This window comes from Lepidochelys kempii, chromosome 4 (genome assembly GCF_965140265.1).
Source record: "Lepidochelys kempii isolate rLepKem1 chromosome 4, rLepKem1.hap2, whole genome shotgun sequence".
In the NCBI taxonomy this organism is placed as follows: Eukaryota; Metazoa; Chordata; order Testudines; family Cheloniidae; genus Lepidochelys; species Lepidochelys kempii.
In genome coordinates this window covers 55,050,447-55,077,026 of record NC_133259.1, presented here as the reverse complement: position 1 = coordinate 55,077,026, position 26,580 = coordinate 55,050,447, and the positions used below count along the sequence as shown (strand labels likewise).

The following is a 26,580-nucleotide window of genomic DNA, read 5'->3' as shown; positions in this document are numbered from 1 at the left end:
TTCCCCGCTATCTGCTGAAATCACTGAGAGCTGGGTTAAGTGGTAGAACCTCAGAACATGATATGGCGGAGAGGCAGAGGTGGTCAGCAGTGGCAGAGAGACAGTGGCAGTTGTGAGCTGGTTGCAGAGATGGTAGCGGCACAAGCATTGCTCAAAGGCCTCCACCCCTGCAGAGTGACCGGTGAATCCCCACAAACACAGCCCTGAACTAATCTTCAGCTAACTTCGACAACTGTGAGTGGGCTGCAACAGAGGCAGAGAGGAGTGGTATGTTAATGCACGTTTATTTGTTGGACTTTCATGCTTCAAGGTGAGAAACTGAGGCAAAGGACACTGTCCTAAGAACTGGGGGAGTGGATGTTTCCCTCTGGTCACATGATTTCCCCCCCAAATTAAATGTTGGGTCCCCTTTCCCCTTTTAATACAATTTTTATTTGTTGTACACAGACTCAGTACTTGAAAGATAGGAAGAATTGCCTCTCAGAGGCACCTAAGGTTGGTGGTAAGTTAAATTTTCCCAGATTTACTGGGAGAAGGGTTGAGTTGGTTCTGTTTTGTGTTGTTGAGAGGAACCCCTACATATTGAACCTCGCCCTTGTAGCTGCCGACTTCACCTGGTACAAGGTTTAAATATATTAATTTTTACTAGCCTTTAGCTTATTTTGATTAGTTATTAGCTCTAGAAGCTTGATTTATTTTTTAATTGTAAAATTATTGCAAAGCACCTTGAGATATACAGGCATTGTGAGAGGCTAGAAAAGTTCAGTTGTTGATTCTGCTTGAAAAAGCCTGCATAAACACAGTCGATGCTCAGAAATTGCTTTTTCAAGTGAAAACACAGCTTTTAAAGCTTTAACAATAGTCATGGGAATTCACTCCTCTGAGAAGAAAATATAAATGTAGACTGTGAGTGATAGAGTGGGAATTCATGGTGCCCATCAAGCAACATTTTTCAGGAACTCCACTTCATATTATAGTAAAATTGCAGCTATGAGTTATACTTCAACCAGGGCGCAATACACAGAAATAAATAATTATTAATTGTGTTTGTACTGTACAGAGCCTAGCTGTAAAATTATTTGAGTTTTTACAATAATACAGATTAAAAGACTATTTCTTTTTTCAAAGCTTCAGAAGCCCACAAAACTGCACGGCGGAATTATATGCCTAATTTTGTGTGTGCAGTAACTTCAATTGTGTTCAAGTTGGGTATTTGTGTGCCAGGCACCAGCTACTATAAATGTCTAACAGTCCATTTGTGCAGAGAGCCCAGGGAAACCAACATACAACCCTAACGTCTCAAGATAAACTCACCAATTAGTTGAGCAAATTTTAGTGCATATTGGGTATGACTCTGGGACCCTAAGATATTGAAAATCAATCCTTAAATGGCTTACGTCATATAATTGTTCTTATCTTACTGTTAAAATCAGCATGAAACCACAAGAAAGGTTGATCATTATTAAAATTTTTACTATAGTCTTTGCAAGTAATTAATGTGACAGCAATATTAATAATTTCCTTAGTTGAATATAGGCATCCTATAGTACAGTTATCTATTTCAAAAGGCAAATTGTAAAGACTTTAGTGGCTGCCATGGTTAAATTAACATCCAATGACTCTATGAAACCAATAGATTTTTTTAAAATTTATTGTAAAAGGACTAATTACATGGTCATGATAGATTTTAATCTCCTAAGAGCTATGAGCTGTCTAAAACAATCTTTAATGATATTCCAGTGCTGTTTGCTACTGTAGTTGTTTATATTGTGGTAGTGTCTAGAGAACAACTAGGTTGGGCCCCACAGACTTGGTGCAGGTATACAGAAAATAACAGTCCCTGCGCCAAAGAACTTGAAGTATTAAAGACAAAACATAACTGGTGGATGAAGTAAACATATGTCGAGGGGGAGGGAGACATGATCAACCAAATAATAGAAAATACAAAATTCTTTGCAAGTCAGGAATAGTACCCATTACTCGCCACTTGATAACAGCAGTCTATTGTATGCATTATGGAAAGGGTGAGTTTTGGGGAGGGACTTGAAGGAGGATAAGTGGATGGCTTTAAAGATTTTGAATGGGGTGTTTTGTGCTAAGGGGCATGTGAGACAGCACAAAAGTGGTTGCTGGGGAAGTGGAAAATCAGGTGACTGAGTCTGTCCAGTAACACTTCTTGTATTGCCTCAATATCCTTTAGTGTCTGTATCACAGCATAGACTTCACTTCCTGAGGATTGTGAGATCTCAGGATTGTGAGATTTATTTATTGTGACAAGAAAATATCCTGATTGCTAAGAAGAGGCTAATGCTGCAGGTCACTAATATTAGATGTATTTTGAAAGGTTTTACAAACAGTAAATCTGAAGAAATTTCCCATTTTGCTTATGCCAAGATGTCATTTTCCTATTGTGTTCAATGAAGTATTGAGAAATACCACTTTCAGTGAAGACTTTTTTCAATTAACTTTAGATTTTACTCTGTTAAAATGAGTTAAATATTCAAGATCACATCATATTTATATTTCCTTAAAGTATAATATTTTTACACCAGTTATACAACTGAACAGAGAGCAAAAACATTCCAAATTCCCCCAAAATGCCAACAGGGAAAGGAATGGAGAAATATGAGTGAGGAAACCATTTGATGGGAGAAATAAATCCCAGTCTCCACAGTTTCCTCTATAGCAGGAAGATCAAGAGATGTGAGCTCAGATTCATTAACAAGAGGAAAGAGGAGTTGTGTTTAGTAACAAAGAACATGCTGCAAAGTGAAACACAAAATGACATGATTTTTTTTAGAAGACACCCTTCAGGTCTATGGAGCTGAAATGTTGTGTGTTCAGTGGTGCCTTTTCTTTCTGGAAGACTTTGATTAGCTCTTGCTTTGTAACTTTAATTGAATAAAAGTCTTTTGAATTTACAGTATTTGGTTCTGGTGTTTGAGCCCTATTCTCAGTATCCGCATAGGCTGGACTTACAGGGTTTTTCTTTTTGAAATTGCAGGATGGGACTTATGTCCCTATAACCACATATCTCAGTCACCACCCTTCCAGCTAAGGTAGACAGATAAGGAGGTCTTTTCCACTGCACAGGATGGTTTGCCATTGTGTGAAACTTTTCACCACTTCTCCCTGAACTTCATTGGGACTATAAGTAGTAAAAATCAATCTTGAATTTGGCTGCTAATATTAAAGAAATCTTTGCACTGAGTATAGTCAGTACTCCCCAGTAAGGTTGCCAGCTGTCCAATTTTCAACCGAACACCCGGTCAAAAAGGGACCCTTCCCAGCCCCAGTGAAAACGAGTGAGTGAGGGTGGTGATGAGCGAGCGACAGAGGGAGGGGGGATGGAGTGAGCAGGGCGGGGCCTCAGAGACAGGGTGGGGCAAGGGTATTTGGTTTTGTTCAGTCAGAAAGTTGGTAACCCAGGTTTGTTTACAATTGTGATACCATATTGACCTCAGTGGGGACATTAAACGTAAATGAGGGTGCAATTTAGCCATGAGTGTGCAGTACAAGCTATTTAGGCAAATTATTTGTCTATCTTATGAATTTAGTGGCTTTACCCAACAGCATTAACCAACTATAATGCAGTTTGATGTTCATGTCCAATAACTGTCAAGTGACTAAATGGTGTTGATTAGCAGAAATGCTCAGCCTTTTACATTTGTGCAGAACCTCAAACCGCTTTAAGAAGATGGAGTTTATACAGCAGTTAAACCTTTCAGACTAATAGCTAATTCCCCTCCAATGCAATATTAAACAAGAAGGCTTTAGTGCAAGTATTTATATGCCTGCTCTGAAGTATTCCATCAGTAATTTTAATTTCTGGAAGCATATAATAAGCATCTCTTTTTTGTGATGAAGCCTGAATAAAATGATCCACAAGAACAATCAGGATTTTTGATACAGTTTAAAGCTGCTCTATTATTTTCTCAGTGACATGTACCCATTTGTATAACAGAATTTGCAAATGCAATGAGGAAATATATACCACATAATTCTGTTGTACATAATGTATTTAACTTGATGCTATACAGTTATTCTGAAACCTTTTGCTTCAGATGTATTTACTTCAAATTATTATTTTCAGACACTGAGCCATATAATATTTATGATTATTATTCCTGGCAATATACATATATAATCAGATGTCTTGCATAGGGATTTAGCATCTCACCAAAATGTGACCATTTTATACAGTGCGACAATAAGAAATTTAGAATTACTGTATACATAAGCGATAAAATACCACATTGTTTCAGTTGTTATCAGATTTATCAAAATTAAACAAACAAGTAGGCTTAAAGATTTTGGTACTAAAATGTTTGCACTGAAACAAAAGATATCTCAAAATATTGACAATTTTATATTATCTATTTGTCTTAAAGTTTTGTATAGCACCCATCACCTGTACCTTTGAGGATCTGGGCATAAGTGTGTTTCCGTGAGTGTTTCATGCAATGCTAAGGGATTGCCCCAATCTCAGAAATGTATGTGAGCTTTGTATTTTCCCCAGATCAGCTGTTCCACTTGGGCTGCAAGTGAAGATGTGATGCTGATCCATGTCTGTGTATTGAAGATTAGTGTTGGAAATGGAACACAAAACGATTACTTTACAGGCAGTCTGTGGTTTGAGACATTGGAAACTAGATTGAACAAAGTGGCATGGTGGGGGTTGGCGGAAGGAAATATGGTCAGGAATAATTCTAAACTAGAGGGTTTTACCCAGCTCCAGTCAAAATCACTGGGAGTTGAATTACACCCTAAATGACCTAGTATGAGGAGGTATTTCCATCTCTAACTTTCGCACTCTAAGACGATAGTTCACAATAAATATCCATAAAAAGAAAAGGAATACTTGTGGCACCTTAGAGACTAACCAATTTATTTGAGCATAAGCTTTCGTGAGCTACAGCTCACTTCATCGGATGCATGAAGTGGAAAATATAGTGGGGAGATTTTATATACACAGATAAAATGAAACAATGGGTGTTACCATACAGACTGTAACAAGAGTGATCAGGAAGGGTGAGCTATTACCAGTGGGGGGGGAGGACCTTTTGTAGTGAGTGCTGGAAATGGCCCACCTTGATTATCACTACAAAAGGTTCCCCCCCGCCCTGCTCTCCTGCTGGTAATAGCTCACCTTTCCTGATCACTATTATTACAGTCTGTATGGTAACACCCATTGTTTCATGTTCTCTGTTGTCGAGATTCCTTCCCCACTCTGAACTCTAGGGTACAGATGTGGGGACCTGCATGAAAACCTCCTAAGCTTACTTTTACCAGCTTAGGTTAAAACTTCCCCAAGGTACAAACTATTTTACCTGTTGCCCTTGAACTTTCGCTGCCACCACCAAACGTCTAACCGGGTTTAGTATTTTTGGAAAGAGCCGTTTGGAAAGGTCTTTCCCCCCAAAATCCTCCCCAAAACCTTGCACCCCACTTCCTGGGGAAGGTTTGATAAAAATCCTCACCAATTTGCATAGGTGACCACAGACCCAAACCCTTGGAACTTAAGAACAATGAAAAAACATTCAGTTTCTTAAAAGAAGAATTTTAATAGAAGTAAAAAGAATCACCTCTGTAAAATCAGGATGGTAAATACCTTACAGGGTAATTAGATTCAAAATATAGAGAATCCCTCTAGGCAAAACCTTAAGTTACAAAAAGATACAAAGACAGGAATATCCATTCTATTCAGCACAGCTTATTTTCTGAGCCATTTAAACAAACAGAATCTAATGCATATCTAGCTAGATTACTTACTAAATCCTAAGACTCCATTCCTGTTCTGTCCCTGGCAAAAGCGTCACACAGACACAGAGAGAGAGGCTTTGTTTTTCCCTCCCCCCAGCTTTTGAAAGCATCTTGTCTCCTCATTGGTCATTTTGGTCAGATGCCAGCGAGGTTATCCTAGCTTCTTAACTCTTTACAGGTGAAAGGATTTTTCCTCTGGCCAGGAGGGATTTTAAAGGTGTTTACCCTTCCCTTTATATTTATGACATCTGTATATATAAAATCTCCCCACTATATTTTCCACTGTATGCATCCGATGAAGTGAGCTGTAGCTCATGAAAGCTTATGCTCTCATAAATTTGTTAGTCTCTAAGGTGCCACAAGTACTCCTTTTCTTTTTATGGATACAGACTAACGCGGCTGCTACTCTGAAACCTGTCAATAAATATCCAGAACCCAATTCTGCAGTTCCCATTGATATTCAGGGGTGTTCTCCTATAAGGAAAGGTGTAGAATAAGGGCCCTAGTTCCTAAAATAAATTTAAATAGTTCTGTTAAAAAATTAAAGAAAACTAAAAATGTTCCTGGAAGCCCTGAAATTTTCACCAGGTGTTCTGAATTCAGAAGTCTATGAAATTTAGCAGAGCTTTGGAAAATGTACCAAAAGAACTGGACGCATGGGTAAAAATATTCATCTGAGTAAGGGTCTGAGTGGGCCACAAGCCAAGAGAAGAAACATGCATTATTTTTCACTTTGTACTACCAGCAGGAAAAATAAAATGGAATAAGTATGGGGAAGGGTACCGATAATTCAGAAAGCTGAGGTTACTGAAACTTCAGGAATCAAAACTGGATCAGAGTCTGTCATTCTTGCTGATCAGTGATTACTTGCATGAGCAGTCCCTACTAAAGTCAATGAGACTACTCATTTGAGTAACTGCTCACTGCTGGCTGTCCAGAGGTTCTCCAAGTGTTGCATAATAAAAGGACCAGGGAAATATAAAATTTACTGAGAATAATTTACTTGATACAGGAGCAACAATGAAAACCATACTTCAGAGTACGGGCATCTACTTCCCCCTATCATTTTTCATTGTATAGCTGTTTTGGGCACTACTGCATTTCCTATTTTACTTCTCTGTTCATCATTAGGACATGCTTTGGCAGATGTAGGGAATTCCTCTTTTCGGTTTATGTTGGGGGTAACCAAAATGTGTTCCAATAGGCCAAGCATGGTCCCCAGGATGCTGCAGGGTGGCCTGTGGCCACCCTAATCTTTGCTATAGAGGTGTCCCACCAAAATACAGATCTCAGCAGGAATGTGAGGCTCCATCTTGATCCATTTTTTTTCAGGCAGCATGAAACCCTATGGCGTGTTTTCTCTTTGGGTCACAACAAAGAGGAAGGTGGTTGCACTCGCCTTAATTTTATTACTAACACTTATTCCCACAAACAAAATTTGGGCACTTTGAGGTCGGGATGCTCACTTGAAGTTCCCACCAACGTAAAAGCTCAAAGTGACTACTACTAGCTCTGAAGGTGTCATAAATATAAAGGGAAGGGTAATCACCTTTCTGTATACAGTGCTATAAAATCCCTCCTGGCCAGAGGAAAAATCCTTTCACCTGTAAAGGGTTAAGAAGCTAAGGTAACCCCACTGGCACCTGACCCAAAATGGACAATGAGGGGACAAGATTCATCCAAATCTGGAGGGGGGGACACAAAGGGTTTTGTCTATCTGTGTGATACCTTTGCCGGGAACAGATCAAGGATGCAAGCCTTCCAACTCCTGTAAAGTTAGTAAGTAATCTAGGTAGAAAACGCGTTAGATTTTCTTTTGTTTAATGGCTTGTAAAATTCGCTGTGCTGGAGGAAATGTGTATTCCTGTTTTTGTGTCTTTTTGTAACTTAAGGTTTTGCCTAGAGGGATTCTCTATGTTTTGAATCTGATTACCCTGTAAAGTATTTACCATCTTGACTTTACAAAGGTTATTCTTTTACCTTTTCTTTAAATAAAATACTTCTTTTAAAAACCTGATTGCTTTTTCATTGCTCTTAAGATCCAAGTGTTTGGGTCTGTGTTCACATGTACCAATTGGTGAGGATTTTATTATCAATCCTTCCCCAGGAAAGGGTATGTAGGGCTTGGGGGGATATTTTGGGGGAAAACATCTCCAAGTGGTCTCTTTCCCTGTTCTTTATTTAAATCGCTTGGTGGTGGCAGCATACTGTTCAAGGACAAGGCAAAGTTTGTACCTTGGGGAAGTTTTTAACCTAAGCTGGTAAGAATAAGCTTTGGGGGTCTTTCATGCAGGTCCCCACATCTGCATCCTAAAGTTCAGAGTGGGGAAGGAACCTTAACAGAAAGGTTAAAAAGTAATGGATTGCTCTAAGGAATGATGCACAATGAAAGCTATTATTGACCCTACCCTTTGATTTGTTCTTATTCATTACCTTTAAAGGAGGAAACATTGGGTCCTTCGGTACATTTTTATCACCCACATCACATCCCGAAGTGTTTTGGGTTGCTAACTTCCTTAGACTCCTTTGAAAATCCTAGCCTGAATCTGTGTATTAAGTTACTAGCGTAATTTTATGTAATAGAGTGGAACCCGTGACTCTGCATTTATTAATCCATAAACTTTATAATTTCCACAAAATAGGTTAATCTCTTCTCAGTAAAGATTTATCAGCAATGGGACCATGAGAGATGTCTCACATTAACACTACATTTTTAACAGAATAGACTAGAGTACACTTGAATGCATTTTAAAGTGCAATCATAAATAAATAAACTAAATGACACTTGTCAAAAGAAATGAACAGAGTACATATTGTTATATATATGTCTGTCTTGTTCTAATGTATTTGTTCATTATTGGCTAATTTGCAAAACTCAGTCCCTCACAATGGTTCTCCCAGTCACTAGTTCCAATTAGAGAAGTTCTCTGTTGCAATAGATCATTCAGAGCACTTCAAAGAGGGGACCGTATTGTGCTGTTGATTTTTTTTTTAAGCTTAAAAATCAATGGCATGATATTGCCTGGGGCTTTTAAACATTAATTTTCATCAAAATGTATTTTTTTTCTGCACTCTTACGTAACTGGCCTTCCCTGCCATTTAGTGAGAGGGAGATTTGACATAACTGTGGAACTGACCCTTTACTGCATGATGCACAAATCAATGTTTTTGGAGAGTTTAAAAGAAAAAGGCATTTTTCCGCTCATAGAACATTAGCAAAGCTGCTCTTTGGTACAAGTAGATTCCTCCCACCCCCCACTCCAGTTCTCAGGGAAGTACAAAGTTGTTTTTGGACAAATCTGTTTGGTAAGTAGAAAAATAAACAATAAACAACCAACTGACTCTGAGCAACTTTTGTACCAGTGGTTTTCTCAGTGAAGAAAATTTCATATCATAAGGTATGAAAGATGATTGAACAGATTAGATGTCTGTAGAGGTCTTTTAACCCGGGACAATGATCAACACTAACACTTAATTCAAATTTCCAGCAATGCCATCATCACTGTGTAATAGTTGAAATAGTTCCATCTGGTCCATTATTAGTTATTTCATTGCTTGACAAGAAGACATGAAATACAAGGCAAAGTGAGGGAAGGGAGAATTAAAACTGTGTGAAATGTTTAACCTTTTAGCATAGTTCAACAAAGCTTAAAGTTTCTGGCAAATTGCCTAGATTTTTGCAAGGCACTCATGTTTTGTAAGCCCCAAAAGATCATAGTGTTTCTGACTCCACACTGAAATTGCATGGAGCCAAAGCAGAAGAATCCTGAAAACGAAAACATGGTAAACCATAGAGAGTAAATAGTTCAAAACAGTTACCACTAATGATGGTCCTATGAGAGCTCTCTGTAAACTACCATGTCCCAGAGAAAGGCAAAATAGCATTCACAAAGCAACATCATCTGGCATCAGAACACTTCATGAGAGCAAGGAGAGATCAACGGGTCCATGAACATGGCATCTTTTTATTTTTATTTATAAAATAGGCAGGAAAAAAGAAACAATGAGAGTTTGTTCTGTAACTCTACATGGTGATATTACTTGCAACTCATTAGCCACATTAACTCGTATTAATTATATCAGTGCTTCACCTATGGAAAAAATTATGGAGAAAATGAAGGAAGAACACGTTTTTCTAAAACGTGTGTTGGTGGGTGTGTGCGGGGGTTAACAATATAAATACAAGATAGAATTCAGGAGCATAAAAGGTGTTATGGCTCTGAGAAAAGTGACTGCCTCATTCTAAATTATAGTGTGATGATGTGGGAATAGTGATAGGTGAACTTCAGAGGGCTCATCAGTTAAGCATCCAATCACAGCTGGCTTTCCTTTCACAATTTTCATATCCCCACAAACGGACCCATCCCTTTTCATTATGATCACCACTTTAAGCACATGAGGATTTTGGGGAGGGTCTACAAGATGATTCCGTGGGGAACCCCAGACTAATTGACTCATTTTATATACAATGTTCATTCTGCTTCTCATGCTACTTAACTGCCCTTCCTTGCAGCCAGGTGTCATATTAGTTGCTTGCACTAGCATAATCAGCGACAGTCCTGTTGGTACTGCCCCTAGGACCACAAACTACTTGGGGTGCTCAGAGAAATCAAGAGATTTGTGGCCATGGGCTCTACAGATCCCAATGGATAGCCCTGGGTTAAAATAGGTAGCACCATGAATGACTATGATCTTCAGGAAAAACAGTGATCATCTTTCAGTCCTCGTGAGCAGAAAGTGTGGACATATTTTCAATGATACATTTGCAAGAAAAAGGCCTAACAACTTCCTGTTTTTAAAACTGAAACCTGAAATTAGTCCTGGCATTTCTACTTCTCCCAAATCCTTGAGGAATGAGTCCCAGGCATCATAGTATTCACAGCGCAGCTCCGCATCCGTCTGAAGCTTATATAAACTGATCCATTCTTTGTTCTGAAAATTGGGCTGAAAAATCTCCAAAGATCTAGCTGTCTCACAAAACCCCCATTACTGTATTTCTTGGTTTAATATGGAGATGCACAGCCTTTCCCACAATAGTGGGAACTTCAGACTTACATGAAAGCAAGAAGTGCCAGGATGTTTGTAGCAGGGTGGTGATCTGCTCCAGAGCTGAAAGGGCTTGAAACCACCTCTGGGAGAGGGCTGGGGCTGCAAGAGGGATGCTGCTGAGAAAAGCAGCAAGCCTCCGCTGATTGGGGAAGGCAGACACAGCTGGGGCCATGCCTGAATCAGGTTGCAGCTGGCCCTATAAAAGGCCAGTGAGCCAAGAGCTAAAGATTCTTTAGCTTTTGAGAGGGAAGGACCTGGCTGCCTGGGAGCTGAGCAGGGACCTGAGGTAGGACAGCACTGGGGGAAAGGCAAGCAGGGCTGGGGAGCTCCAGCCTGACAACCCTCCAGGCTGCAGGGCCTTGTGTGGGGCCTAAACCAGGTGCTGGGGCAGCCCGGGGCTAGGCAGGGGCAACCAATGATGAGTGGCTATTAAAGTCGGTCCCAGTGAGCGGGGGCTAAATGATGACTGGCACTAGGCACTGAGGCAAGGTGGGGTTGGGGGTTCCCTGGGGAGGGGAGACCCAGGGACTGAGGGGATACTGCTGGGGCAGAACCCCCAGACAAAGTGGCACAGGGTCTGGAAGAGACATGGGGGCCAGCGGCGGTGATGACACCAGCCTGCAGAGGGCGCTCTGGAGCTGGAAAACTAGCTAATTCCCAGGAATCAGGAGGCGCTGCAGGGGTGAGTCATTCAACGTTATAGTGATGTGCTTCAAAAAAGGCTCATGCTTGGCTCACGCTTTAGAGGAAGATTTAAGTTGGCTCTTACTTTACCCAAACCTTTTACCCATAGCTACTTAGTAGATAGAATATTATGGACCCAGTTTTGAATTCCTTGCACAGAGCATACAGGATGAGGCCTTTGAAGTTAATGGGCCTTGGGGAAAAGGCCTATTCTGAAATAAAAGTATTTATTTAAATGCCTTTTAGTGGTGCTCTGGCTGGTACTGTGAGTTAAGATTTCTTGAAAGATTTGCTCAAGTCAGAAAAAACAGTAGTTAAAAAAAATACTTGTAAGACTTTTTTCCTATATTTATACTGCCATATATTTCAAATAATAGTATAACAGTTTAGGTTCAAACAGCCAGTTCACTGAAAGCTGCCATGGATTTAAAGGTCTGATAAGAAGTATGGTCAGGTACATTTGACTGAATATAGAAAAGGTAGAGGAAATATTTTAAAGGATCAACTAAGTGACCTTTTAAATTGTGGAAATATTGCTTAAAATCAATAAAAGCAGCACAAATTTATGGTGTAATAACTGCATATCTTGGGGACCAGAGTAATTTGGTCTTCAACCTCATGCCCCAAAATGCTCCTGCATCCTGCTGTTATAACACTGTAACACATACCTTGTCATGTGCTATTACTTACAGTACATGTCATAGGACAAATGTTTATTATTAGCAGAGGTTTCATGGATGAGTTTTACCATCCAGTTTCTGGTCCACTCCAATTTAACAACAATTTTATATTTTGCCCGCAGGCTAGAAAGCTAAGCGTGTGCTAAAAACATTTCTATTTTAGCTGTCATGGCTTAAAATGAACACTTTTTTTGTTTTTAAAAAGAACTGGAAAACTTATTTTGACATTTTAAAAAATTCCTTTAAACAAATAGCTAGCTTATACAGTATCCTCTACGATATATTAGTCTTTAGTTTCATAGCAAATAGTTGAGGTAGAACTGGACAAAGTTAATTACTTTAATACTTTATTTGATGCTCCTATCAACTTTTAACTTTTTTGTGGATTCCAGGTTTAGAATCTGTGTATCACTGATGATCGTAGGGAACAATATTACTATCTAGTGATTAGATGCTGTAGGAAAATGACCAATGTGTGTTCTTTAGTCAGGTCATCCTCCTAGCAGTTGTTGTCAATAATTTCTGCCAGCATCTATTTCCTTTTAGAAAGGGTCTGCTCAAATATAAAATATTCTATTAGTAAACAAACTGTATGGTGGTCTGCCTTCAGTCATTCAGTTTACATGTATGGGTTCTGGGCAGACCCAGAAGTTAATATACGCCACATATAGAGTTCCAGTAAACTCCCTCTACTTGATTCTAATTTACACTAAAGCTTTTTTTACAGCTCTACGCAAAATTCTACCGATTTGATCTCTGATTTACACTGCCAGAGCACTATAAAGAGGCCTTAGAATAAATGAGACACTTCTGAAAAATTCTCCTTTTCTACTTTCACTATCTTTTCTTGTAAGGGAAAAGGGGAGGAGAGGTAAAAAAGGAGAGAAGAGGAGGTGGAAAAAAATCTGATAAGCAAAAACTGATTCATCTTTGAAAACATTTCAGTTTATAATGAAATGAAACTTTTTGCTTTGAATTTTGTTTTTCATGGGAGATTTTTTTTAATTGGTTCCCATTGTGAACTATGGGCCTAGTTCATTAAAGCACTTACGCATGTACTTAAATCCATCCCCATTCAGCAATGTCCCACTAAAGTCAGTTGGACTTAAACATGCACCTAACATTAAGAACATGTTCCAGTGCATTGCTGAATAGGGATAGTTTGTTGATTGTGGTTGAAATGCGAGGTTCATGTGAACCTTGGGCTGAGCTGAATCTGATTGGCAGTTCTCGCCTTCCTTATGGCTCCTCCTTTCCTCAAGAGGCCTTAGACTTCCTGTACCTTTTGAGGCAGCCTTCTGGGCAGAGAGTGGGCCTTTAGCAATCTCCTCTTTCTGAAGTTTTCTGAGTCTAATCCTTTTCCCCATGCTAGGTTCTTCAAGCAGCTGTTGGATGACCTTTCTCAGAGCAGATTCATTTATGTACTGTTCAGGAAATGGGTGGAAAGTGCTTAGAGCAAAAACAGATTTGAAGAGATGCATGCCAGCCAGTCAGCTATGGCCACCAGCCAAACAGCTTTGATGGGGTGCATTCCACATTCTAACCTTAGGAACAAAGATCCCAGCTGGCCGTTTTGAAATCTCTGGGGAACAAAAAAGGAGCTTTACTTAACCTATGCCAGTTAAATGGAGCTTTATTAGACACAATGTTGGTATCCTTTTGAAATTAGAGCGACTTACTTTGCACACTGACTTAAACTAAGTGAGCACAGAGCTCAAACTACTGTGAAAAGGGGTGGTTCAGGTTCTATTATTTTTCAGGTAGCGAATGGGGAACTAAAATAGGGGAAAATGCCAGCTAAAACTTTCAAATTCTTTGAAAAGCTACATTAATAAAGCACATTAATATAGGCTAAAATGGCTATTTTGAGTGCTTAGTACACAGACCAAAATCTACCTGGACATAATGTTCTTATATGGTGATTCGGTAAAGTACTTAAGCACATGCATAACTCCAGGCTTGTGAGTCGTCCTGCTGTCAGTAGAAGTTCATATGATCTAGATAGCAAAAAAGCAAAGCATTTAAAAAAAGAAAGTAGTATTGCTATCCTTTTTATCCTAAGTGGTAAGCCAACAGTCAGGGCCATGTCTGTGGCTGATTTCTATTAGGAGGAGAAATTGATGAATCTTCCTTTGTCACAAACCTGTTTGTTTACAAGATACTGTTTTGATGAACACCGTGGGAATCAAACAGACCATCTTTCCCCATTGTTCCAAGCCTCTTCCCAGATTTCACTCTGCCCCAAAAGCTGTCTCTTAGCTTTCTCTCAGGGCCACATTACCAGTGCTTTTCTTATTGTCTTTCTAGTTGCCTGCTTCCTTTGCTGTTGGCTTTTATACTTCTGACTCATCGGCACAGTTCCACCAACCAATACACAACCTCCGTGCTTGCAGGAAAAATGCTCCACTCCTACTCCAGCCTTGCCATGCTGGTCTCTGATTTCAGAGGTGGCTTCTACGGTTTCAGCATCACTAAACAAAGGGGCTTTTAATTATTTAGCCTGAATGGAAGGCAGGTTTGTGACTGTCCATAGATCAGACACGCTCCCTGGGAGCCATCCAACCTCCAACATAACACTGTACATCAATCAGAGTAATACATTTATCTCTATCATCCTCTTCAGGATCTAGCATGTTCAATGATGATAAGATTGTCAATCTTCTTGACAGTGGAGCAGATCCTCAGCTGGTATGAATCAATGTAGCTCATTTGACCATAGTTGAGTTATGCTGATTTATACCAACTGTGTGTCTGACCTCAGGTCTCTGTCTTGAACATGCATGCACATTTCCACATACAGTCTTATATGTGTTAGAAAAAGAATCTACTCTTGCCAAAAAAAAACCCAAAAACAAAACAAAACAGAGCACATTTCTGGTAAATTGTGATAGTTGCAATTCTTTGACAACTCACAAAACAGAAAGCAGGCAAAAATAGTTGCAGTTGGGAAGACGTATTTAGAAAGAAATGTACTTGGAATTGTTCCTCCACATCCACCTCTGAGTTCCTCTACACTCTGTTACCTCTTTTCCACCTGAATTACTAATAAAAGTTTGGGGCCTTGGCGCTGCTCCAGTAGGGAGCAGAAGTTGGTGATAAGTATTTCTCTGAAGTAGTTTTGTTTATTTACAGACACACACAGCCCTGTGTCTCTGAAAGCAGAAGGAATCATTTAATAGGAAAGTGTTTCTCTTGTTCACAAACACCAAGAACACTCATTTTTTTATTTTTATTTTTTCATCTGCACACCTGACCCAAAAACTTCTCCCCAGGTTTCTTGCAGGCATAAGCGCTGACTCTGTGGGTGCCCCAGGACTGAAGCACCCACAGGAAAAAAATGGTGGGTGCTGAGCACCCAGCAGCTGCCCCCCCATGAGTGCCTCCCCCTTCCTCAGCTCCTCATGCCTGCCAGCAGCCCCACCAATCAGTGCCTCCCACTCCCTCCCAGCACTTCCCACCTGCCATGATCTGCTGTCCTGCAGTGTGCAGGAGGCGCTGGTGGGAAGGGGAAGGGCTGTGTTTAGGGGAGGGGTGGAATGGGGCAGGGAAGGAAGAAGCGGGGTGGAGTGGAGGTGGGAAGAGGTGGGGTGGGAGCTCAGGGGAAGTGGTGGAGTGGGGGCAAAGCAGGGGAGGGAAGGGGCAGGGCAGGGGTAGGAGCTTGGGAGAAGGGGTGGAGTGGGGGCAGGGCCTGGGGCAGAACTGGGGTCAAGCACCCTCCAGCACATTAGAAAGCCGGTGCCTCTGCTTGCAGGTCAGATACCATGCTTTCAGTTGCTCCTTCCTGCTGTCCGTGTCTCTCACTCTCTTGTCCTCTGTGTTCTGTTTACACAAAACAATACTCGGCAAAAGCTCCTGGATGGATCACATATTTCTTTTCTTATGTGGGGGCTTATTATAATTGCTAATTGAAAGTTGCAGTCACACCTATCGATAAGGTTTTATCTGAAACCCATAACAGCTTTCACCCAGCTCATAACAATCTCTCTCCTTTTTCCAAGCAGTTCTCAGACTGTGGGTCATGACTCCATTTTAATGGGGTCACCAGGGCTGGTGTTAGAGTTGCTGGGGCCAAAGCCCAAGGGCTTCCCCGCCCTGGGTGGTGGAGCTCAGGCTACGGGCCCCTGCCAGGGCTGAAACCCTTCGGCTTTGGCCCCTCTCCACTCCCACTTGGGGCAGCAGGGCTCAGGCTTCAGCCTGCCATCCTGGCCCCAGGATGGACATTTTAGTTGTCAAAAGGGGGTTGCAGTGCAATGCAATTTGAGAACCCCAGTATGACAGTTGAGGGGGGAAAAGATCTTTCCTTTAGTCGAATTATTTCTGAAAGCTCATTTCCAGCTTCTCTCTTTGGACCTGATGCTGTACCCATGGAATTCATTGGCAGCAAGTCCATTAATTTCAATGGGGACAGGATCAATCCCTTTACTACTTTTCTTAAGAAAGTATTTGATAGACATTTGTGCTAGCATAGGCAGCTGGAAGAAAGCATTCTTTCCATAACAATGTCAGCAGAAATAGCAAAGTTAAAAACATGTTAGCATATTCTTGCTGTAAAAAAACAAACAAAGTATTAAATCCATGCCACTTCAGTAACACATTAGTACAACTGGAAAAGGAATGGTTTCTGGGAGTTTAATTTTACTGGCACTTGCCTGAAACTCTCCATTCATCCAGTAGTACCTTGTTAGCCATTTGACCCTTCACTGCTTAAATTCTTTTGTGTTAAGTGTATATGAGAACAAAAGCTGCCAGTATCATACTTCCCAGGTGTCAGTTAGAACTAGTGGGCTTAAGCAGGTCTGCAAAAGTGAGAATAACTTTGAAATGAGGGTGCATATCCCTAGATAAACTATGGTGGAGAACACGGTTCCCTATAATTTTTCCCACCCACGTGCAGAATGAATTTTGTTATGTGCATCAATATGGAGGTGGTGTCACACATCACCTCCATATTGGTGCACATAACAAAATTCATGTGGTGGGGGTGGGGCTGAGGGGTTTGGCGTGTGGGAGGGAGCTCAGGGCTGGGGCAGAGAGTTGGGGGCAGGGGGTGAGGGCTCTGGCTCTGGCTGGGGGTGCGGGACCTGGGGTGGGGCTGTGGATGAGGGGTTTGGGGTGCAGGAGGGTGCTCTGGCCCTATGGCATGGAGAGGACTCCCCCAGCTCTCTCCCTGCAGCAGCAGCACCTGGGCTTGGGGGGAGAGGTGCCTCTCCCCACCGCAGGGGGGGCTGGGGCTGCAGGATAGGTACCCCTCTCCCAGCCCCAGCAGGTCAGGGCTGGGGGACAGCTACCCTGGTCACAGCTGGGTCCTGGCCGCTCTGGGGTCGGGCTGCGCTGCACTACCAAGGCACTAGTCAAAAATGGTTACAAGAGAAATAAAGATAAAACACTTTCTAGTAGCTAATACTTAATAAGCTAGACTTGGTTCAACATAAAATCCTTATCACTGGTTCCCAGCCACATGGCTGACCTGAGAATTTGGTCAGGATCTTGCCCTCAAAGTCAAAGGGTTGGTTCCTTTCTCTCACCTAAGAAGACAGAGAGAGAGATACCTTGGGGTGGTTTTGCCCCTCACTTTATAGTCCAGTTACGCTTTGAAGTGTATTCTTCTTCTGAGGATCACCCCTCAAAGGAAAATTTATTCAAACAGTAAAGAAGGTGACATGAAGTGTGGTGGTGAGGGAGGCACCATGTTTGTTCTTCTCTGTGTATGCTGAAAAGCAGATTTGCCTTGTCGCCTGCCATTTCCCCCCTTGATATCTCTAGGACCCTGTTTACTACTTATGTAAATTGAGGTAAACATTCCTTTGTTTAAGATAAACCTATGTAACAACTTTTGCCTGATCAGGGATGTGTGGGTTTCAACATGTGCTTATGACATCTTACAAAGAGAATTCAAAACTATCCATATAATGTTGCTACATACAGTTCACAATGATGATAATGACCAGCAAGTTATATATTTCACAAGGCATATTTTGTACAAGGATTACAATAGTGTATAGGAGGTGAATACAGGGTGCTGTCGGTCATAGAGACCACTTAAAGTGAAAAGGCCTATTAAAACCTCTGCAGTAATAGGACAAAAAACAGGGGTTAGGGAGTTAGATTATTGTAATAAGCCATAAATTCAGTGTCTTTATTAAGACCAGGACTTTGTGTCTAGCAAAGCTATGAAGTTAAGCTCCCAAGCTCATCTTATTGAGGTGCTGTGCAGGTTTCCTTTGAGGATGAGGACTGAGAGGTCAGATATGGAGTGATCATTAAAGTGTTCACCCACGGATGATATGATATTTTTGTCATAATTTTTCTGCGAGAGTTCAGTCGAAAGTTTAGTGGTTGTCTGGTGTCATCCACATAGTTGTTGGGGCATTTAGTGCACTGGATGAGGTATACCACATGTTGTGGAGGTGCATGTAGAAGTTATGGATCTTGAAAGGTGTGTTGTGGGGGTACAGATCATCATGGCAATAGAGATAAGTCTGCAGGTTTTGCATTTGTTATGGTAGGTACCGCTTTGAGTTAGTGTGTCCTGATCTTGCTTCTGATGAGCTAGGTGAGGTCGGGGAGTGATTTCTGAAGGCCAGAAGAGGGGGTTTGGCAAACACTTCTTTCAGGATGTCCTTGTTTGATGAAGACAGTTTTAAGTGTTAAAGTTTGTATACTGGACTTTCTTCTCAGAGCATATTCTGTGGTATCTGAGTGCCAGGCTGTAGATAACAGATTTCTTGGTGTGTTTGTGGAGGTTACTGGACCTATGACGGTAGGTATGGTGGGGTTTCTTGTGTATACTTCTCTGTAGGGTTCCATTGCTGAAGCTGACTGTGGTGTCCAGGAATTTGATGTTGGTGTAGGAGTGTTCTAGAGAGTTTGATGGATAAGCATGAGGCTCATAGGGCAGCCCAGGCTGACAGCCTTAGTACCTATCTAAATTGTGGCAATCTAAGCTATACTGCATGCTTCAGTTCTCAGCTTCCAGGCCAGGCCAGAACTGAGGGGAGGGGCCACAAAAATGGCTTAAAGACACCATAGCCCCCCTTGCAGTGGACTGAGAGTTCTGCAATACTCCTCTTGCAGCACAGAATCTCACCCTAGATTTTGAGGTGCTATAGTTCCCATAAAATAAAAATCTAAAGAAGAGCTCTGTGTTGCTTGAAAGCTTCTCTTACCAAAAGAAGCTGGTCCAATAAGATATTACCTTACCCACCTTGTCTCTCTAGTCTCTAATATCCTGGACTGATACAGCTGCAACTGCATTGCCTATATAGTTCCCACTGATTTTACTGTGAAAGAGGTAAGAGTGGTGGCTTGGCAAGGTCATGGCATAGGGGGAACCTTGGAAGAAGGCACTAAAATGTTTGTATGCAAAGGAGATGAAGTAGTTTTATATCAAGGTTGGTACCCTTTGCAAAGATGAGGGGGAACCGTGTGGGGTGGGGTTTTTCAGGAGGCTTTCTAGAGGCTCAGAGGGATAGATCTTAATGCTCATCAAGAAGCACCTTGCAGGATGTCACGTCTAAGTGTGTATCTTCAGAGGGAGGAGAATAAGAAGGGTTCCGGCAGCAGTAAAAGGCTGTCAGGTGTTGGTTGGGACTTAAGCTACCAGAAGAGTTCAAGAAGGTAGGGGCAGCAATATTTAGAAAAGGGGTGTCTCTGCCAGACTGGGTGAGTGAATTGTCTAGAGACAGTTAAAAAGGCGTTTGAGCATATTGTACTTAACAATCCTACAGTACAAAACTGAAGAGTACTGTACTCCTATAGCAACAGACTAAAGGTCAGATTCATAAAAGTATGGAGTTTATCAAAAGATTTGTTACATTGATAGAAGAAATATATATAAAAACAAGTAACCAGTTGGTAGTTTCAAAACTCAGGCTGTCTCAATTCTGTGAAATCCACAATCACACTGTAATTAATCAGAACAAGTCCGTGCTGGAGAGCAGACCATACCTTGTTAATATGGAAACATTCTTACCAGTGGTAATCTTAAAGACGGTTATATAACAGTGAATTCTGTAATGCCAAAGGATTCCATTCTCAATCTTCACATTCTTAGTGCTCTGCCTCATTGTCAGTTGTCTTCTAACCTCCCTAATTATTATTCTTTGTATTGCAGTTGCACCTGGACGCTCCAGGTAGGGTGACCAGATGTCCCGATTTTACAGGGACAGTCTTGATGTTTTGGGCTTTCTCTTATATAGGTGCCTATTACCCACCACCCCATCCCAATTTTTCACACTTGCCATCTGGTCCTCCTAGCTCCAGGTGAGATTAGGATGTCATTGAGCTAGGCAGTAAGGGTAGCTCTTGCCTCGCCTCTGGCACAGGGAAAGAGGCCAGAGCTGTTATACGTGGCAGCTGAGAGAAGTGGCAAGTTTTAATAAGACTACTTGTGGTTTGTAATTTGAGAGGGATGTACAATACTTATTTTTTTTCTCCCTCCCTGGGTTGTACAGATACAGTCAGGTCTGTATGCCATTGTATATAAAAAGATATTTGTTATTGCTAAACAAGGCAACCACTCCAACCATATCATACCACCATGGCTACACTCTAATACACTAGCTCAACTTTTTTTCTTACTATTACACAGACATTGTCCTTACAATTTTTACATGTAACGTTACACTGTTCTCCTCTAAAGTGATTCTTTATATGTTGACAGGAGTATAATAGCCTAACATTCAGAGCTGCTGATAATCTGCTCCCAAATTTAGAAATACAAGGAGTCAAAAATCTCAGTGCCTCAAATCTCCAAAATGACACATGTTTCAAACTTGCTGATCCACAGACAAGAAGATGCTATGGACACTTTTTTGTCTGATTGCTGATAAAGCACTGTGGCTTTGAAGTGCTGACTGATGCCGGGCTCCAGGATAAAGCAAAGGGGAGGAGGCAGAAGACACAAAGCTGTCTGATATTGTAATGTTTGTTTTATTTTTTTATTTCAGTTGGGATATACAGTTGGATGGGTGCAGGGAAGAAGGATGCATAATTTATTTACATCAGTGCAGAATATTTTAGCTAATTCACAGCACTGGTAATCAGGGTTGGATTCTACTCGAGCACTTCAACAGACTTCCTGTATGACCTTGGACAAATCATTTAGGTCAAACTTTTCAAAAGTGGTCACTAGTTTTGGTTGCTTCAGTAACCGAGATCTTCAACTGGTGGTGCTGGCATGAGGCATTTCTGAAAATCGTGCCTTTATTATCTCATGTAAGACACTGAAAAATTTATAAACCACAATTAGTGGATTTGGAAAGCTTGAGACACAGGGCAGTGAAAGACCAGTTTCCAATTTGTAAAAGGAGGATAATACTTCTCTTTCAAGAGGAGTGTCATAAGACTAAATTAGTTTTCTGTTTCAGTCTTAATACAGGGTTCACTAGTAACACCAAGTCAAGAAGTGCTGTACAAGCCCCTACACAGAGAAGTGGCAGATTTCAGTTAGCTTTGCACTAATAAAAATGTTGGATCTGATTCTCTTATTTACACTGGTGTAAAACAGAAGCTCAAGTCAGTAGGCTTACATTGATGTACAACTGAGGAGAACTGAGCTTATGTAGGTTTCAAAGTAGCAGCCGTGTTCATCTGTATTTGCAAAAAGAAGAGGAGTACTTGTGGTACCTTAGAGACTAACCAATTTATTTGAGCATAAGCTTTCGTGAGCTACAGCTCACTGCATCCAAATGCATCCGATGAAGTGAGCTGTAGCTCACGAAAACTTATGCTCAAATAAATTGGTTAGTCTCTAAGGTACCACAAGTACTCCTTTTCTTTCTTTGAGCTTATATAGGCATTGGTGCAAAACAATCTCACTCAAAGGGAGAATAAGATTTAAAGGATGAAAAATTGCGGGGGGAGGTTCAGAATATCTGCTAGTACATTACAGGATATACATTGGAAATGGTACAAATCTGTACCAATGCATAATTTTTGTGCACACACCACTTTTCCTGAGTTAGTCACACATTTGGCATATGAGTGCTTATATGATTAGGGATCTTTCTCCTCTTCAAGAGTTACTTTTTGTTTCTCATTTGAGTTTTTTCTCAGATATGTCAGTTGCTCACTTACAGCTGAGCAATCAGCTAGAAACTTTCTCAGTAACAGAGACTGTGTTGTGATGGTACCAAACCTGCTGTCCCAGTGTTATAAATAGATTCCTGCATGGGTCTGGCAGGGGCACATAGACATTCAAGAATACAGATGCTCCCTGAGTTATGCAAGACCCGATCTATGCAAATCCACACTTACAGAAAAAGTTCCGTAAGCTAGAAATAAGTGTGGGTTTTGCGTAACTGTTAGATATACATTTCTGACTTAAACAAAATTTGAGTTATGCAAGATGTTCCAGACCATAATATAATTAAATTTAACATCTTAGTGGAGTGGAAAATACCACAGTGGCCCAACACTGTAGCATTAATTTCAGAAAGGGGAACTACACAATGAGGAGGTTAGTTAAACAGAAAATAAAATTCCTGCAAGCTGCATGGAAACTTTTTAAAGACACCATAATAAAGCTCAACTTAAATGTATACCCCAAATTAAAAAACATAGTAAGAGAACCAAAAAACCACCCTGGCTAAACAAAGTAAAAGAAGCAGTGAGAGTCAAAAAGGCATTGTTTGAAAAGTAGAAGTTAAATCCTAGTGAGGAAAATAGAAAGGAGCATAAACTCTGGCAAATGAAGTGTAAAAATATAATTAAGAAGGCCAAAAATGAATTTAAAGAACAGCTAGCCAAAGACTCAAAGTAATACCAAAATTTTGTTTAAGTACATCAGAAGCAGGAAGCCTGCTAAACAACCGGTGTGGCCACTGGATGATCACGATGCTAAAGGAGCACTCACGCATAAGGCCATTGCAGAGAAACTAAATGAATTCTTTACATCAGTCTTCATGGTTGAGGATGTGAGAGAGATTCCCAAACCTGAGCCATTCTTTTTAGGTGATAAATCTGAGGAACTGTCCCAGATTGAGGCATCATTAGAGGAGGTTTTTGGAACAAATGTATAAACTAAACAATAAGTCTCCAGGACCTGATGGTATTCACCCAAAAGTTCTGAAGGAACTCAAATGTGAAATTTCAGGACTACTGTCATCTGTAACCTGTCATTTAAATCAGCTTCTGTACCGAATGACTAGAGGATAGCCACTGTGGTGCCAATTTTTAAAAAGGGCTCCACAGGTGACCTGGCAACTACAGGCAGGTAAGCCTGACTTCAGTACCAGGCAAACTGGTTGAAACTAGTAAAGAACAAAATTGTCAGACACATGAACATAATTTGTTTGGGAACAGTCAACATGGTTTTTGTAAAGGGAAATCATGCCTCACCAATCTACTAGAATTCTTTGAGGGGGTCGACAAGGGGGATATAGTGGATATAGTATACTTAGATTTTTAGAAAGCCTTTGACAAGGTCCCTCAGCAGAGGCTCTTAAGCAAAGTAAGCAGTCCTAGGATAAGAGGGAAGGTTCTCTCATGGATTGGTAACTGGTTAAAAGATAAGAAACAAAGGGTAGGAATAAATGGTCAGTTCTCAGAATGGAGAGAGGTAAATAGTAGTGTCCCCTAGGATGGGCAGGAATGGTGTCCCTAGTCTCTGTTTGCCAGAAGCTGGGAATGGGTGACGGGTTGGATCGCTTGATGATTACATGTTCTCTTCATTCCCTCTGGGGTACCTGCCATTGGCCACTGTCAGAAGACAGGATGCTGGGCTAGATGGACCTTTGGTCTGACCCAGTATGGCTATGTTCTTAGTATAGATATACTCTAAGCTGTGCCTTTGCAAAGTCAAGCACTCCAAAGGAAATACAGAATAAAGGCTTCCTGTACACCCTCACTTTGGTTCCCTTGCTTTGATAGTCTTTAATAGCATGATGACATTTTTTCCCCCTCGGATCCCTGCCTCATTCAGTAAACAGAATGGACAACAATCACTTAATGTGTAGTTATTTGATACTACTTTTTATCCTCATTGTTTGATGTGTTGCCTCATGCCTTATTTACTGATTCTTCTCCCAGGGAATACTAGGAATCCAGGGAAACATGATTTGTGCTGGGGCACAAAGCAAAGGAGACGTGTTGTTTGTTTTTTTTCCTCAGGGACAAATTTCTGTACTATCTAACATTGTCAGGGGTTTCAGTGAGTAAGGTCTACAGCTGGACAGTTTACAATAACTACTAGGAGTTTTACTTGAGTAAGGAGTGCATGATTTTACCCCACTTCAGAAACCAAAAAAGCTAGAGTTTTGTTTGGTTTTTGTGTGTTCTACATATTTGTACTTTCTCACACTTGCATACTCATGCATCTGACAGACATTTTCCTCAAGTCTTGCTAATAATTTGGTTTGCTCTGTTTTTGTTGTAATGAAAATTCTAGATCCTTGAAGTTAAAAAAGCCCCTGAAGACTATACAGAGAAACATACAAATGGCAAAGTTGACGGAGCAATCACTCGTCAAAGTCCAGATTCCTCAAAATATTAATGACAACTATTAGAAAAATCACTGTCACTTTATTCTGTAAAGTAAACGCTATATACGCTAAAAGAAAAGGAGTACTTGTGGCACCTTAGAGACTAACCAATTTATTTGAGCATAAGCTTTCGTGAGCTACAGCTCACTTCATCGGATGCATACTGTGGGAAGTGTAGAAGATCTCTTTATATACACACAAAGCATGAAAAAATACCTCCTCCCACCCCACTCTCCTGCTGCTAATAGCTTATCTAAAGTGATCACTCTCCTTACAATGTGTATGATTGGAAATGGCCCAACTTGATTATCATACACATTGTAAGGAGAGTGATCACTTTAGATAAGCTATTAGCAGCAGGAGAGTGGGGTGGGAGGAGGTATTTTTTCATGCTTTGTGTGTATATAAAAAGATCTTCTACACTTCCCACAGTATGCATCCGATGAAGTGAGCTGTAGCTCACGAAAGCTTATGCTCAAATAAATTGGTTAGTCTCTAAGGTGCCACAAGTACTCCTTTTTCTTTTTGCGAATACAGACTAACACGGCTGTTACTCTGAAAACTGTATACACTCATTTTGTATATTCTTGCCAATGTGTAAGTATGCTTATATGCCCACTAGATGTCATTGTTGTTCTTTGCCACATTTCCTTAAAGTTTTATATGCAAATGGTGTATAAAGAGAATTCAGATTATTCTTGTTTTTCTTACTATTTAATACTAAGGCACTGTTTGACTAAAAGTATTTCCATGAAATCATGTTTACAGGAAATTACATATCAAATTGAGAATTAATATCTGATTGAGACAGTCATTACAATACACAGTATCCACGTATATTACAATTACTCACATATGCTTGTGCATTATTAGCGAGGTGGTAATAAGATTCCCAGAAGTGCTACTTTCAACTGGTGTCTTCTGGGAATTATAATTCAAACAAGCATTTCTAAAACCATAACATTCCTGCAAATACTTCCATACTCAAGATGGAACCATGGTAAATCATGGAATTACTTGCTCCTGGCCATAGGTAAGAATATGACAATCCCTGTCCTACATTGGATTCAGCAGGTGTTACCATGATTGCAGATTTTAAATTGTCTATACAATGAACCATAATAGTTCTGATCTGGTTTCCATTTAAGTTAAGCATGAGTTCAAAGGCAGTAAATCAGTTGCAACAGCTATATTAACGCTTTATTTCTACGTTATTAGTACAACTCATAGAAACCTCTGACAGACACTCTACACTAACATATAGGTCAGTAATGTTTCCACAAACAAATAACCACCTCTCCCCTTTTTTTAATTAGAAGGGAGTATTCTTTTTTGTATTCAGTGAACTATATTTTAACTAGAAAAGTGTGCAAGAGTATTACGATAATTAAATGGGGGTGTTAAAGCTAAATATGAAATAAGTTATTGCTCCTGAAATCTGTGGCTAGAAAGAAGTGCTTCTACTTAACTTTTGTTCATTATTGTCCATTACTACTTTGATATAGTATCAATTCATGCAATATATCTATAAACAAAACCAAAACAAAAACCCTATGTTAGAGGGACATTAAGGTTGCAGAGTCAAGCATTCCAAAGTTAGGAATTGCCAAAAGTAACCTTGATTCAGTCCCCTTTTGCGTATGCATTGTTACTGTCTTTAATTACTGCACTTTTTTTTCTTATGGGGCCCCTGCCTCATCCAGTACACAGAATGAATGGTACTTTAATTAATGAGCAGCTATTCAATATTTAGTTTTATCCTCATTGTTCAATATTTGGTCATAGGCTTTATTTACTGCATGCATTTCAAACCCTGCTATGAAGACAGAATTATTAATTTCTTCATGGGCATTTCTATGGTGCTCTCACATAGTGTCAGAGTGCTTCATAAACACTGTGGATTTATCTTTGCAACGCCTCTT

General features: G+C 40.4%; 1 protein-coding gene across 2 annotated transcripts in view; it reads left to right on the top strand.

Moving 5' to 3' along the window:
• The first annotated feature begins 208 nt into the window (after window positions 1-208).
• Window positions 209-26,580, top strand: part of TTC29 (tetratricopeptide repeat domain 29) — a 359,180-nt gene continuing 332,808 nt past the window's right edge. For both annotated transcript variants that reach the window (XM_073341296.1, XM_073341300.1), the window contains exon 1: window positions 209-267. The gene's annotated coding sequence lies outside the window, so the exon portion shown is untranslated. The remainder of the gene's footprint in view (window positions 268-26,580) is intronic.